A 13,098-nucleotide genomic window follows, 5' to 3' on the forward strand; every position below is an offset into this window, starting at 1 on the left:
ACCTGGTTGTGGATTGGTGTAGTGTATGTGGAGTTATATACATTAACAGGGGGAGGTACAACCTTTGGTGGGTAATATTGTGTAGTGTAAAAAGAAAGCACTGAGATTAAATTGCATGTTTAAAAAGGTCTTTGAGCAACTGCAGTTTAACCTATTCTTCTTAGCACATACTCTCAAAGTTCATTAGATTGGAGAGATTGTTTTATTTATATTCATTCATTTATTTGTATTCAGTCTTGGTTTTTACCAGTTTTCTCTGCCACTGAGAAGCACCATCAGAACATAATGGTGCCACTACCATATTTCACTATAAGTAGAGATAATATTATCCATACCATCTTATTTTTGACTTGTTTTTGACAACAGTTTTTGACCCCATAGTTTACTTTAGCTTTTACACATAATTTAATAACATTTCCACAAGCAGGCTAGATTTAGGCACCATAGTTGCGTAACAAGCCAAAGATCCATCCAGTATAAAACATTCTGCCAAATCAAACATATAGAGTTGCCTGCTGTGGTGACCTCTTGCAAAAAATGGAGCAGTCAAAAGTAGCTTCTTCATATATACCTATATGAGCAAAGACAGTTTTGAATGATCTCTATGCAGTCCTGTGAAAATCAAAATATACCCTTCGAAAGCTTGTGGAACAACTTTTGGGAGCAATAAAAGAGGTAATTTTTTTCTTCTGCATGACTTTACCAATCTCTCACATCTTTGTAGAATAATTTTAGCCACTCTTCTTTACAATATTGCTTCAGATTATTGAAGTTTGCAAGCAATTATTTGTACACAGCTCTCTTAATGTCCCTCCACAACATTTCTTTTAGGATGAGGTCCTGACTTTTACTCAGCTATTACGACACTTTTTTTTTTCATCCATTCTGTTGTAGATTTGCTGCTGTGCTTAGGACTATTTGGACTGTTATCCTGTTGGATGACCCAATTTCATCTTCAGCTGTTGGACAGATTTCTTCACATTTCATTCCAGAAGGATTTGGTATACAGAATAGTACATGGTTAACGAAATGACTACAAGGTGCCCAGGTCCTGTGGCTTCAAAAAAGCCCAACTCATCAGCCCTCCACCACTGTTCTTGGAGATGTTGATATACCACTGTTATAAGTTGCTGATATTCTGTATTTAGTTTTAAGTAAATGTGACCATCAAGGTCTGACATTTCCACTTTGGTTTGGTTGTTCCAGAATTAATTTGAATGGCTCAAATAGAAATCAAACCCATTTGAAGAAGCTTTCACCTGGGTTTTGAATTGTACTACCATTAACTTTAAAATTTAACCTGCAGAGGCCTGAGATATTGGTCTTTAATTCTTGTCATTTCTCAGAGAATACAGTGTATTGTTAATATACTGTTAACATCTCAACACTGTCACATAAATGTTCTTTGTCCCCTAACCAAAGTGGATTAGAAATGGCCATGAACACTGAAAAAAATATGTTGTTGGATTTACTTAATTCAATGGTGGACATTTGTTGCACACAGATGTTTTGCTTTGGCAGCAACTTAAACAATTGAGTTAAATTAACACAATTTATTCATGTTCAATAAACCTGTGCAATTTGTGTTGATAAAATGTGACTTAAACATGTTTTGATGAAGTAATTTGAGCTCTTGAAATATTTTAATCCTTCACAATTTTCTCACTTTATCCCAACACCATTCAATAACTTTTACCCAATACTACTTGGTCACTTAAATACTACATGTTATCTTCAAATTACATTTTGCTATTATATTCTAGTATCAAATACACAATTTTCAAATGGAGGCCTTATAACAGATTATATTGTCCTCTTCCAAGATGGTTGCTGGCATCCACCAGTAACCTTTCAAAACAAAATGTCTAATTTCACTGCATTGACAGTAGGTAAAGAATTAAACTGACATTACTCCACTACTGAATCTACATAAATCAACAGTTAAATAATGTCAGTTCTTCCGTGTTCTCTGGAATCAATCACAGCAAAGAAATTAGACTCTTTCTTTTGAAAAATGTTGGGAAAGAACAAATCAAAACATTCTATTTAAGGCCTCTGACGTCAAGATTCAGTTAAACAACAATTATAACTAAACAATTTGAGGTAATGTTAGTTTCCATTAACATTAAATTAGGTTACTGAATTGGCAAACACCTTCCTATTAACATTACCCATTTTACCCCAATAACTAAAGAAATTAGCACTTGCAGGTCAAAACCTTTATTCAAGAGATGCAAAAATAACATTGATACAGTGACTGTCAAAAATTACAGCACTGATCATACTGTGACATCTTGGTTCAAAACAGCACACTTAGAAATATTCAACGTTCCTTACTTCAACTGAATGAAACTGAAAATACCATTTCACACGGCCCATATGGGATATTTAGACTGCATAACTGTTCATGCTACATCTCTTCACTAGTAAAAGAAAGAAAAAATACAAAGAGAAATTTAAAAATGCTGCCAAACAGAGAACTTGTACAGAGCAAAAGGAAAAACAAACAACAACAACAAAAAAACGGCTCGTCCTCATGGCAGTTGCAGTGTATATAAAAATGAACCCTGCGATCTGTTCCTGGAATTGAGCTTCAAAAATGCAGCAGAACAAGTGTGAGATTTAAATGTCTTCTCACCTAGAGCTGGTCACCTCACATGCATAACAGTGAGCTTTCCTTGCAGGAGCAGTTTTGTCTTAGTTGTGAACTTTTCTTGAGAGCTGAGTTGCTTCCAACTCCATTACCACCCTTTGAATCACCTCAAAAGTGTAGCAGAGTTGTGATGGGTAACTCATATTGAAGGAATAAAAAAGGTCCAAACAGCATGGCTACTGCAAAGGTCACGTTATCCAGATCTTGAAGAACTACTATACCCTCGATGATGATGCCAACATCAGAAAAGTCATTGCCTGGTGCATCCTCTGGAGACAGATGTTCATTGTGGTTTTCTCAATCTGTGCAGTGGCCTCAGTCAAGTCCTGGTTAAACACAAAACATTTTTTTAAGATTCCCTTTTAAACTCATCTCTTTTGAATCTACCAGTTCTAATGTTAGAGTAATTTAAACCAATGCAAGCAACATAGTAAATAGCTATAGCCAAAGAGTGGCCTGCCATGCTGCCATTCATGGTCTAACAGAGTTTCTAAGAGAGGGTGAAAAACACAATTTTACATTAGTTTTTGTTAGAAAGACACCGGCCCATCAGAAATCCAGGTTTTGTCACTCAGAAGATGTTAGAATTTAGACTTTCAGCCCCACAATTTGGTTAGCTGTTGGTCTTTTTTTTTTTTCAAACAAAAGCTAATGTAAATATTGGTGGGATTTTCCTTTGTTCACTAGAATGACAAATTTAACGTTTTTTCACACTGATGTGACCCCTAATACAGGGGTGGGGCCTCAAGGGCCGGTGGCCGAGTTCACTACCAGGCCTCATGTGAACTTCAAATTATTAAAGAGGACTACTGGTCCTAACCAGTCCAATGAGGATCAAGTGGATAACTGAATGCATTTTTAAATGTTGCAAAGCCACAATCTACTCATAAAACACTCACCATGAACTCCTGCACCAAGATGTTGCAATTGTCTTTCACACAGATGCGGAGCACTTTGATGAGGGACTTCAAGCATTAATGTCATCCTAAAGTATTATAACAAAGAAAACAGAGATTTGTGAACTTTTCAGTAGCACAGAAGAAAATGATCCCAGACAAAAACTTAAACCAGTCAACATGCAACACCAGCATCTACAAAGCAATATCAAAAGTTCCTGTTTGACATCAACTTTATGGATATATAGTTTCCAGAACATTTATTTTTTTAAAAAGATCAATTTTTCTCAGTGGGCCAGTAAATGCATGACGAAAATTATGGCATCCTTTCGGTGGAATCAGTACTCACAGGTAATAGTTGACTGTTTCAATGGATGCAGCATAAAAATCTTTTACTGACCTAATGCAATACATATACACTTTGTAGTTAAAGAATTTTAAAGTTCTTACTGTCATTATGGCAGCTACATCCTTTAGCTTTGTGCCCTGTTCCCCCGATCACTTTGCAAACACTTTCAGCAGACTGTCAGAGAGAAACTCAGCTCCGTCAGAAACCTTGACTGTAAAGGCATGGTTGGGATGCACTGGAATGCTGCATTTCATCTGAAATGACATAAAATTATTTTGAAATAACAGCAGGCACTGTGCTTGGTTAATAATCAGTAATGTTTTGTTGAATAAAAACTGTGTTTCCAGATCTTATGGGATTAAAAAAATCCAAAGATGTTTATTTCTGATTTGCAACCCAAGAACCCACAAGTTACAACCTCATTTTAGTTCAAGTGTGCATTAATGTGAGTCCAGTAATCACCTTTCTGACAATACATACAGGTATAAGTTAAACCTATGGCAGATTTTGGATTTCTCAGTTGTATTAATAGGGTGGTCTATTTGAGTATGCATGCACCTAATAATTATAAAAAACCTATTATAATTAAGTTACAGAAACCTTAAGAGAAAATAGAATATACTTTCTTACCATAACACCTTGAACCCACAATCCATCAGCTGACTCCTGGTGAAATGCAGAATAGATGTGGTCTCTCAATGTGCATCAACAAAAACAAAAACAAAAACAAAAGGACAGCAGGTGAGGGCAGGAGGGGTAGGGATGTAAGCTAGCATAATACCGCTGATGATATTAGCTAAAGCTGTTCAATGTCCAAAATCTCACTAACACCACGGTGCAGTAAATACACAATGTAACTGAAGAGTCAGTTGACAAATCTATTCACACAGAAAACCAAATTATGTTATGAGTGCCTCGCAATTAGGTTTAATGTGATATTACGGCTCTTGTGCCAAAAACAAATTCAAATGAAAAAGCGCCAATTCTTTGACAACAGATAAAACAGCAAATAAGCTAACGGCTCTTTTTTAGCATGTTACATGGCGGCACTTTAGACGTTTAACTACATTTGGCTGAAATATGGTAAACATTAATTCAAAAAATCAAGACATACCAAAAAACGTAGAGTTGGCTTGACTTGACTGAGATGGATGCATTTTTTTAAACCACGATCCAAAGCCCGCGAGATGAAATCACGCGTGGTTTCACGAGATTTAACGTTGCTATCTTATTGACTTACTTCACCTGAACATGATATGAACAATTTAATACACCCTTTCTGCATATCATGTAGTTTTTACACTATATCGTTACATTTATCTTTAAAACATGAGGCAATTGTGTTAAATACATGCAAGATGCTTACATAAATCCAAGAGATGGCCAGTCCCTTTTTTTCAGTGAATAGAATTGTCCTTCTTTGCTTCATTTTATTTACACACTGGAGGCCAAGATGTTAAATTTATTTTTCAAGTTTAAAGGACAGAAAGTTCTGTGACCATTGTGATAAACAGACTTTTAAACTGTAGAGAAGTTCTTATTGTACTTTCAAGGTACTATGGGAGAGTTATTCTATTGCAGATTGTGTGGTTTGTATGTACAAGACAAATCCCAGCCAGTGATTGTTCCAACCCTGAAACAAAATCCAAGGTTATTTATTTTCCTTATGCTAGGTGAAATAAAAGCAAAGATATACTGCAAACAAAGCGCGATAAAAACACAAAAGAAAAACATTTATAGCTTTGAATGAAATGTCTGCATGATCCTTAGTGCGCATGCGCCAACCAGCGTGCAGCCTGTTACAGTCGCTCCTGCTTTTCTCTTAGTTTAGCTCTTTTTTCTTACGTATTCTTTTTTTTTCTGACTTGTATTTTCCTCCGTTTTCTATCTCTTACTCAATCATGTGGATTGAGAGAGTTTTTGTTCTTCTGGTGGCCGTGGAACTGTTACTTTTATCATGGAACGGGACCGCGGCACATCTCCTACACGCACGGACTGTTTACTCCAGAGATCAGCTGATCGCCCTGATGCCGGCCGGCTCGCTGGCCAGGCCCGCAGAAGTGCCCGCAGAAGTACCAGCTGAAATTTGGAGTAAAACACATCGGGGATGCAGAGGTCAAGGACAGAAGAGAAGAAAAAAGGTGACGGTGAGACAGCGGAGGCTCGAAGCGAGGAGGAGGTTTAAACCGTGTCTGCCGTCTATCGTGATGGGAAATGTGCGATCGTTGGCAAGTAAAATCGACGAGCTCTCAGCACTGGTACGGAGTCAGAGGGAATACCGAGAGTGTAGCCTGATGTGTTTCACCGAATCATGGCTGCACCAGGTCATTCCCGATGAGAATGCTTCCGTGGAAGGCTTCCACACTGTTCGGGCGGACAGGGACAGCATCGCTAGCGGTAAGCGGAAAGGAGGTGGGCTTGCTGTTTTAGTTAACAACCGGTGGTGTAACCCTGCCAACATAACAATCAAAGAAAGGATTTGTTGCCCGGACACTGAACTGTGTGCTGTTGGACTCAGGCCGTATTATTTACCCAGGGAATTCTCTCACGTCATCTTGGTGGTTGTTTATGTTCCCCCCTCTGCTAACCCCACAGCTGCATGTGACACTATCCACTCTGCCATAGCTCTGCTACAGACTCAGCACCCGAGTGCCTTTATTGTGATCTCGGGTGACTTCAACCATGTATCACTGGACAATACACTACCAACATTCAAACAATATGTGGACTGTCCCACCAGGGGAGAGAAAACTTTAGACTTACTGTATGCTAACGTCAAGGATGCATACAGCTCCTCCTCCCTCCCCCCACTTGGTAGGTCAGATCATAACCTGATTCACCTCACCCCCCGCTATGTGCCAATTGTGAGGAGGGAACCTGTGACCACCAGGACTGTTAGGAGGTGGTCAGAGGAGGCAATAGCGGAACTACAGGGCTGTTTCGAGGTGACCGACTGGGAAACACTCTGTGAGCCTCACGCCGAGGACATCAATGGGCTTACTGAGTGTATCACAGATTACATAACTTTCTGCACCGACTCCATTGTTCCAGCTCAGACTGTTCATTGTTACCCAAATAACAAGCCGTGGGTGACTAAGGACATCAAAGCCCTCCTCAACAACAAGAAGAGGGCTTTCAGAGGGGGCAACAAAGAGGAGGTGAGGAAGGTCCAGGTGTTACTAAAGGACAAGATCAGAGAGGCTAAGGACAATTACAGGAGGAAGCTGGAGTGGAAACTCCAGCAGAACAGCATGAGAGAGGTGTGGAGGGGCATGAAGACCATCACTGGATTCAGGCCAACCAACAGCAGGGGAGCTGAGGGAGGTGAGAATAGAGCCGACGAGTTGAATCTGTTTTTCAATAGATTCGACACCACAGTGTCTGCTCACACCCCCACAACCTCACCTGCAGTCAGCCTGGAATCCAGAGCCACACCACTGTGCCAGCCTCTCTTTTCACATGTTGCCTCCTGTGAGATTCCTGACACCCCTCCCCCACCCATCACCTTCACTCAATACCAGGTTGAGATGCAAATGAGGAGACTTCACTCAGGCAAGTCTGCTGGACCAGACGGAGTGAGTCCCCTTGTCCTCAAGGCCTGTGCCCCCCAGCTGTGTGGAGTCTTTCATAAACTGTTTATGCTGAGTCTGAGTCTGCAGAGGGTCCCGGTGATGTGGAAGACATCATGCCTCGTCCCTGTACCAAAGACGCCTCGTCCCAGTGGCCCCCAGGATTATAGGCCCGTGGCACTGACCTCCCACATCATGAAGACCCTGGAAAGGCTCATCCTGGACCAGCTGCGACCCATAGTAAGACCACATCTGGATCCCCTTCAGTTCGCTTATCAGCCTCGTCTCGGAACAGAGGACGCCATCATCTACCTGCTCAATCGTGTCTACACCCATCTGGACCAGCCGGCGAGCACTGTGAGGGTCATGTTTTTTGACTTTTCCAGTGCTTTCAACACCATCAGGCCGACCCTCCTGGGTGATAAGTTAGCAGCGATGCAGGTGGATGCTTCTCTGGTGTCCTGGATTGTTGATTACCTGACAGGAAGACCACAATATGTACGTCTCCCACAGTGTGTGTCTGACAAGGTGATTAGCAACACAGGGGCACCACAGGGGACTGTCCTCTCCCCCTTCCTCTTCACCCTCTACACCACAGACTTTGGCCACTGCACAGAGACCTGCCATCTTCAGAAGTTTTCTGATGACTCTGCGGTGGTTGGATGCATCAGCAGGGATGATGAGACAGAGTACCGGGCTGTGGTCGACTCCTTTGTCACGTGGTGTGAGCAGAATCATCTGCAGCTCAACGTGGCAAAGACCAAGGAACTGATCGTGGACTTCAGGAAGACCAGGAAACACTTGACCCCTGTTTCAATCCAGGGGGTCAGTGTTGACATTGTGGAGGACTATAAATACCTTGGAGTACACATTGACAATAAACTGGACTGGGCTAAAAACACCACAGCACTTTACAGGAAGGGCCAGAGTCGTCTCTATTTTTTGAGGCGACTGAGGTCCTTCAACATCTGCCAGAAAATGCTGAGGATTTTCTATGAGTCTGTTGTGGCCAGTGCGATCCTCTATGCTGTTGCATGCTGGGGGAGCAGGCTGAGGGTCGCAGATGTCAACAGACTTAATAAACTGATCCGTAAGGCCAGCAATGTTGTGGGGATGGAGCTGGACTCCCTCAAGGTGGTGTCGGAGAGGCGGATGCTGTCCAAGATAAAGACAATGTTGGATAACACCTCCCACCCACTCCATGACATGTTGGTCAGTCACAGGAGCTCGTTCAGCGAGAGACTGAGATTACCGAAAAGCACCACTGAACGACACAGGAAATCATTCCTGCCTGTGGCCATCTCCCTGTACAACGCATCCACTTAACACACTGTTTGCTGCTACAACTACACATGTTTCTTTTCCAAATATTTATTTATAAGTGACTTATGTATGTATGTATGTATATATATGTATATATTGTACTATTCTTAGTTAGTGTATTGTCTGTCTTGTCTTAATGTTGGTTTAAAATGGAGCACTGTAACAAAAAATAATTTCCCCCAGGGATCAATAAAGTATTCTGATTCTGATTCTGATTCTGATAATCACTTGTTTACTCAAAAAGTCTATACAGCACATCAAAGAGTTTTTCTGTCATCTTCTTTAAATATTTTCAGTAATGTACGCTAATTGTGAAATCCTACCACTCTAACGCTCTAACCTGTGCAGTGCTCTCTCAACTTCAGATATTCGTTAATTTCTAGTCAATTTAAATCATCCAGTCTGAGGCAAAGTCTAAGTCTCTGTCTACTCTGGAAAAAAGACGGACAGCTATTTTCTTAATTTTGATAAACATACATTTCTAACTTTTCTTAAAATGCACCTCACTTCACAAAAACGTAAACTTTTCTTAGCTGTGGGATGTTTTATTGTTCAATTCATCTCCTCTCCACAAAATATGGGAAACTATGTATATTAATTGCAGTTTGTAAATAAAGCTGTAATCTATCTCTTAAATGAGCAGCTGGAATGCGTCCAAGTGAATTTGCTTTTTGTCTCCTACTGCTAGCAGTAATACTCCACCGCTTGCCGCTACTACTTGATGGCAGCAGTGGCTGCTATGCTTACTGGCGTGAGAATGTTGTCTGATATTAAACCGGTCAGTGGCACAAAAAAGGGTTGGGGAACTGCTGGTCTACGGGACTAACAGGTAATCAGTAAGGTGGGGGTTCTGTGTATTACAATTCATGAGACTTATTTGACCAAATACCAGTGCATATTTTGAAGTATTCTTACTGTACCAAGAGTTTGTTTGTGTGCATACATATTTTATGTTTTGATGTTTGGTGTTTTCATCTGTCTGACAGGATTTCTATATATCTTTCTGTCATTTAGTATTCTAGCTTGAGTATGTCTTCTCCCTTCCTTTTGTTTCCTTCCCAGCACTGCCATATTTATTGTATCTGAGGAAGCAGCCAATTCTCCAGCTTTATAAATCTACTCCAAAGAAATCCTGACACCTTGCCATCATATATAGCATGCAGACCAGCTATAGCCCATAGTATAGTGTCCATAATATCTAGGAGCAGACCACAAAATACTGAGAGAAAGTAGGATGAAAATGAGGGATGCAGAATTGAGTTATGCCAATAAGAAAGAGGGAAGGAGAGAGATAGAAAAGGAAAGAGTGTGCTGTTTCACACTTCCATTTAGGGATACACATTTAGCCTTCACACGGTGCCCTGGAGGGATTTCAATGCCTGGCTTTTGTCTCCACTGCCTGTGTGTTTGCCAGCATCTTGGCTTTCTTCTTTGTCTTTTGTCTTTTTTTCCATTTCCAAACTAACCTTCACAGTTTCTCTTGTTTTTTTCTCCTTTAATTTCTGTAATCTTTGGACACACGATTTAAGGGCTATCTAGCTACAGTATTTTTTTCACAAGTAAATGCAACAGATTATTCTATTTCAAACTGCCCTTATACTTGGTTATAATGAATTAAATTCTATGTAAATAGCCAGCTTGAGTTTGCAGACTCAAGTATTTTTTGTGTCTGCAAAAAAATACTTGCTGTTATTTTTTTCCATCATACTGCATAATTTTTCTAAATTTGTCCTACTTTATCTTTGTAATGCATGTGCTGCTTTCTTTATGGTCCAATTTGGTGACCATCTGTCTTTTTGTGAGGAGGCTATATTGGCTCTTCACATTGATTATGATTGAATGATACCAGATCAGTTTTCAGTCATCTTATCTGTCATTGGAATCCAGAACATCATTGGAGGGAAAAATGCTCTTCTACTATTGCAATCTCTGATTTTACCAATACATCTGACAAAATATCACAGTCACCACATACAACTCCTCATCTGCTTGACTCTCCAGAGAAGTGTGTCATTTTCGCAACAACAGTGTTTTTGATTGCATGTTTTTCACCTTTCATTACTCAGTAAATGAGAGGGAGAGTTTTATTATTATTATTAGTATTATTATTATTATTATTATTACATAGTTACTAATTCTACCACTAGATATCCAATTGTGTACTCAGCCTACATTTAACCCTCCCCCATTATACATCAACTAAACAACCTATTTACCAATATTTTAAGGCCAATTAAACGTTCTTAAACATGAGAAGTGCCACTAGTGGACCCATCTTTAAAAATAAAGCCCCGATTAAAGTCATACAAGAAGGAAGGCTCTCTACAAATGCAGGGGTGTAAAACATAAGGGGAAAAGACCCGAGAAAAATATTAGCCAAATATGAGGATAACTGCACCACCTCCATGTGTGATTTTCTTTGCTTCTGGTCACTTAAGACTCGTGTTAGGCCTGGTGTTTCTGTAAACCACTGCTATGGTCCCTGCTACTGCAGCAAAGAGAGCTGAAAAAAAGAGAAAAAACAGAAAAGAGAAACAGAGGCTGTAGTATTGTAACAATTAAAGAAAGAGGTAGTACTACACAAGGAAAAGACAGTGAGAGACGGTTATATAGTAAATGAAGAGAGGAAGGGCATCCCCAATTAGTGACAAAGCAGAATGCTACAGATACAAACATAAGTACTGCTTCCATCCCCTGACTGTCAGCTTTTTTTACCACCTCAAACTCTTTTTACAGTCACTGTCATTGCTTTTGTTTCACCCTGCTTTGATGTCAGTTCTCTTCATTTCATTTCTGGTGGAAGTAAGCGCCTCTCCCTGTCTACCAACTACAAAAGCTGCTCGAAACAATCTCCTCATTCTTTCTACACTCTTGTGCCGTCTTTGGTTTTGTGTGTCTCTTTTAATGGGGTTAATCAGTAAAACTCAAAGTAATATCCCAGCTAGAAGTAATTAAGTTGTCAAAACAGGGTTCTTTAAACTTCTCTCCACGTCTGATGGTGGAACACTCATTGTCTACCTCCTGCTGGCCCATTAGCATATTTTTTATTATCCATCATTAACTCAGCGTTGACACATTGTTCTCAAAATCGTACGTGTGTCCTCAGGCTCGTGTGCTTCTTTGACCCATGTAGTTCCTGAAACCTGATGTCGTCAGTGAAAAACAATCAAAATCTCACAAACAGATGCATGTGTAACACTAGAGCACATAGCTAATGAACAGAAAGTCCAAAGATGAGAAGAGAAGGAAGGAACTAAAGAGACAGAGGGATGAGAAAAGGAGCTAGAGCTGGTATAGCACAGGAAAATTGAGCTGTATTAAACCGTAATCCGGTTAGCAACGGCTGGTTGTAATCTCGCTCATTAATAACATACTCCCGGTCTAATCTACAAACCATCAAAAGAGAGAAAAATGTCCATAGATGAGCGGCTTTTAGCAATTTTATGAGGACTCTTGATGCTTCATTTTTACAGATGTCAAACGTCAGATGAGTTGACAGTCTGGCAGGCAGAGAAGAAAAAATTCACATTGGAATTACAAATACCTCCAAATCCTGAATCTCAGTAATTAGTGGGGATAAACAACGTGATAAACAGCACCAAATAAATCACCAAAAAGGGAAGGACTGTGAATGAGCATACACTGTAAAAATGTTGGTCTAATAATGTCGTGTTATTTTGTTTGACCCAGAGGAAGGGGTAGCGGAATTAAATGTAAATTGTGTAGTTCAAAGGCATTCCGAGTTTTGAAATGTGAAAATTGACATTAAAATTAAATTAAGCTATAAAGTTAAACCAAACAGACACATTTGTTCTTTCCAACTTTCCAAATGTTTTAAAAAGTATTATAAAATTACTACACACACACACATATGTATATATGGACAATTTAAGTATGTGTATGTGTTTTTCAGTTAGTAATTTATAGCAATTTTAACAAGGGTAAAGTCTGGCAAAAAAAAAACAGTGACATTTTCTTTCCCTCTTACGCAAGCAGGTATGCAGACACATACAAACACAAATTGGACTTGTCTGTAACGAAAGCAGTAAAGATGCAAGCAGCATAAGACATTTGGTTGGCTGTAGGCATTAGGAAATCCAATATGGATGCATTAAATGAACGTGGCCAGAGACCGCACAAGCAAGCAGGCATCGGTTCAGAGAGGAGACAGAAAGCGAGGGACACAGACAGGAAGGCAGGCAGCTTGTTGATTACTCTGGTGTTTAACATTAGGAAATGCCAGAATGAAAATGGTGCTCATATTGCCCTGTCAATTGCCTTGTTAGCTGCAGCCAGAGAGAGTGAGAA

At 40.0% G+C, this 13,098-nt stretch overlaps 1 long non-coding RNA gene across 2 annotated transcripts; it reads right to left on the reverse strand.

Annotated features, from left to right (window-relative positions):
* Nucleotides 1-1,652: 1,652 nt before the first annotated feature.
* LOC146693738 (uncharacterized) lies at nucleotides 1,653-5,034 on the reverse strand. Of its 2 annotated transcripts, XR_014914796.1 has the most exons (4): nucleotides 4,529-5,034; nucleotides 4,000-4,152; nucleotides 3,553-3,638; nucleotides 1,655-2,979 (listed from the first exon to the last, which is right to left on the reverse strand). It is a non-coding gene; the product is annotated as an uncharacterized LOC146693738 (long non-coding RNA). The 2 variants fall into 2 exon arrangements; XR_014914795.1 differs by having other exon boundaries at nucleotides 1,653-2,979; nucleotides 3,553-4,152.
* Between the last annotated feature and the right edge of the window lie 8,064 nt (nucleotides 5,035-13,098).

The sequence above is a fragment of the Copadichromis virginalis genome, linkage group LG14 (genome assembly GCF_057382275.1).
Source record: "Copadichromis virginalis isolate Kocher_CV1m ecotype Utaka linkage group LG14, C_Virginalis_male_GT1.1, whole genome shotgun sequence".
NCBI lineage: Eukaryota > Metazoa > Chordata > Actinopteri > Cichliformes > Cichlidae > Copadichromis > Copadichromis virginalis.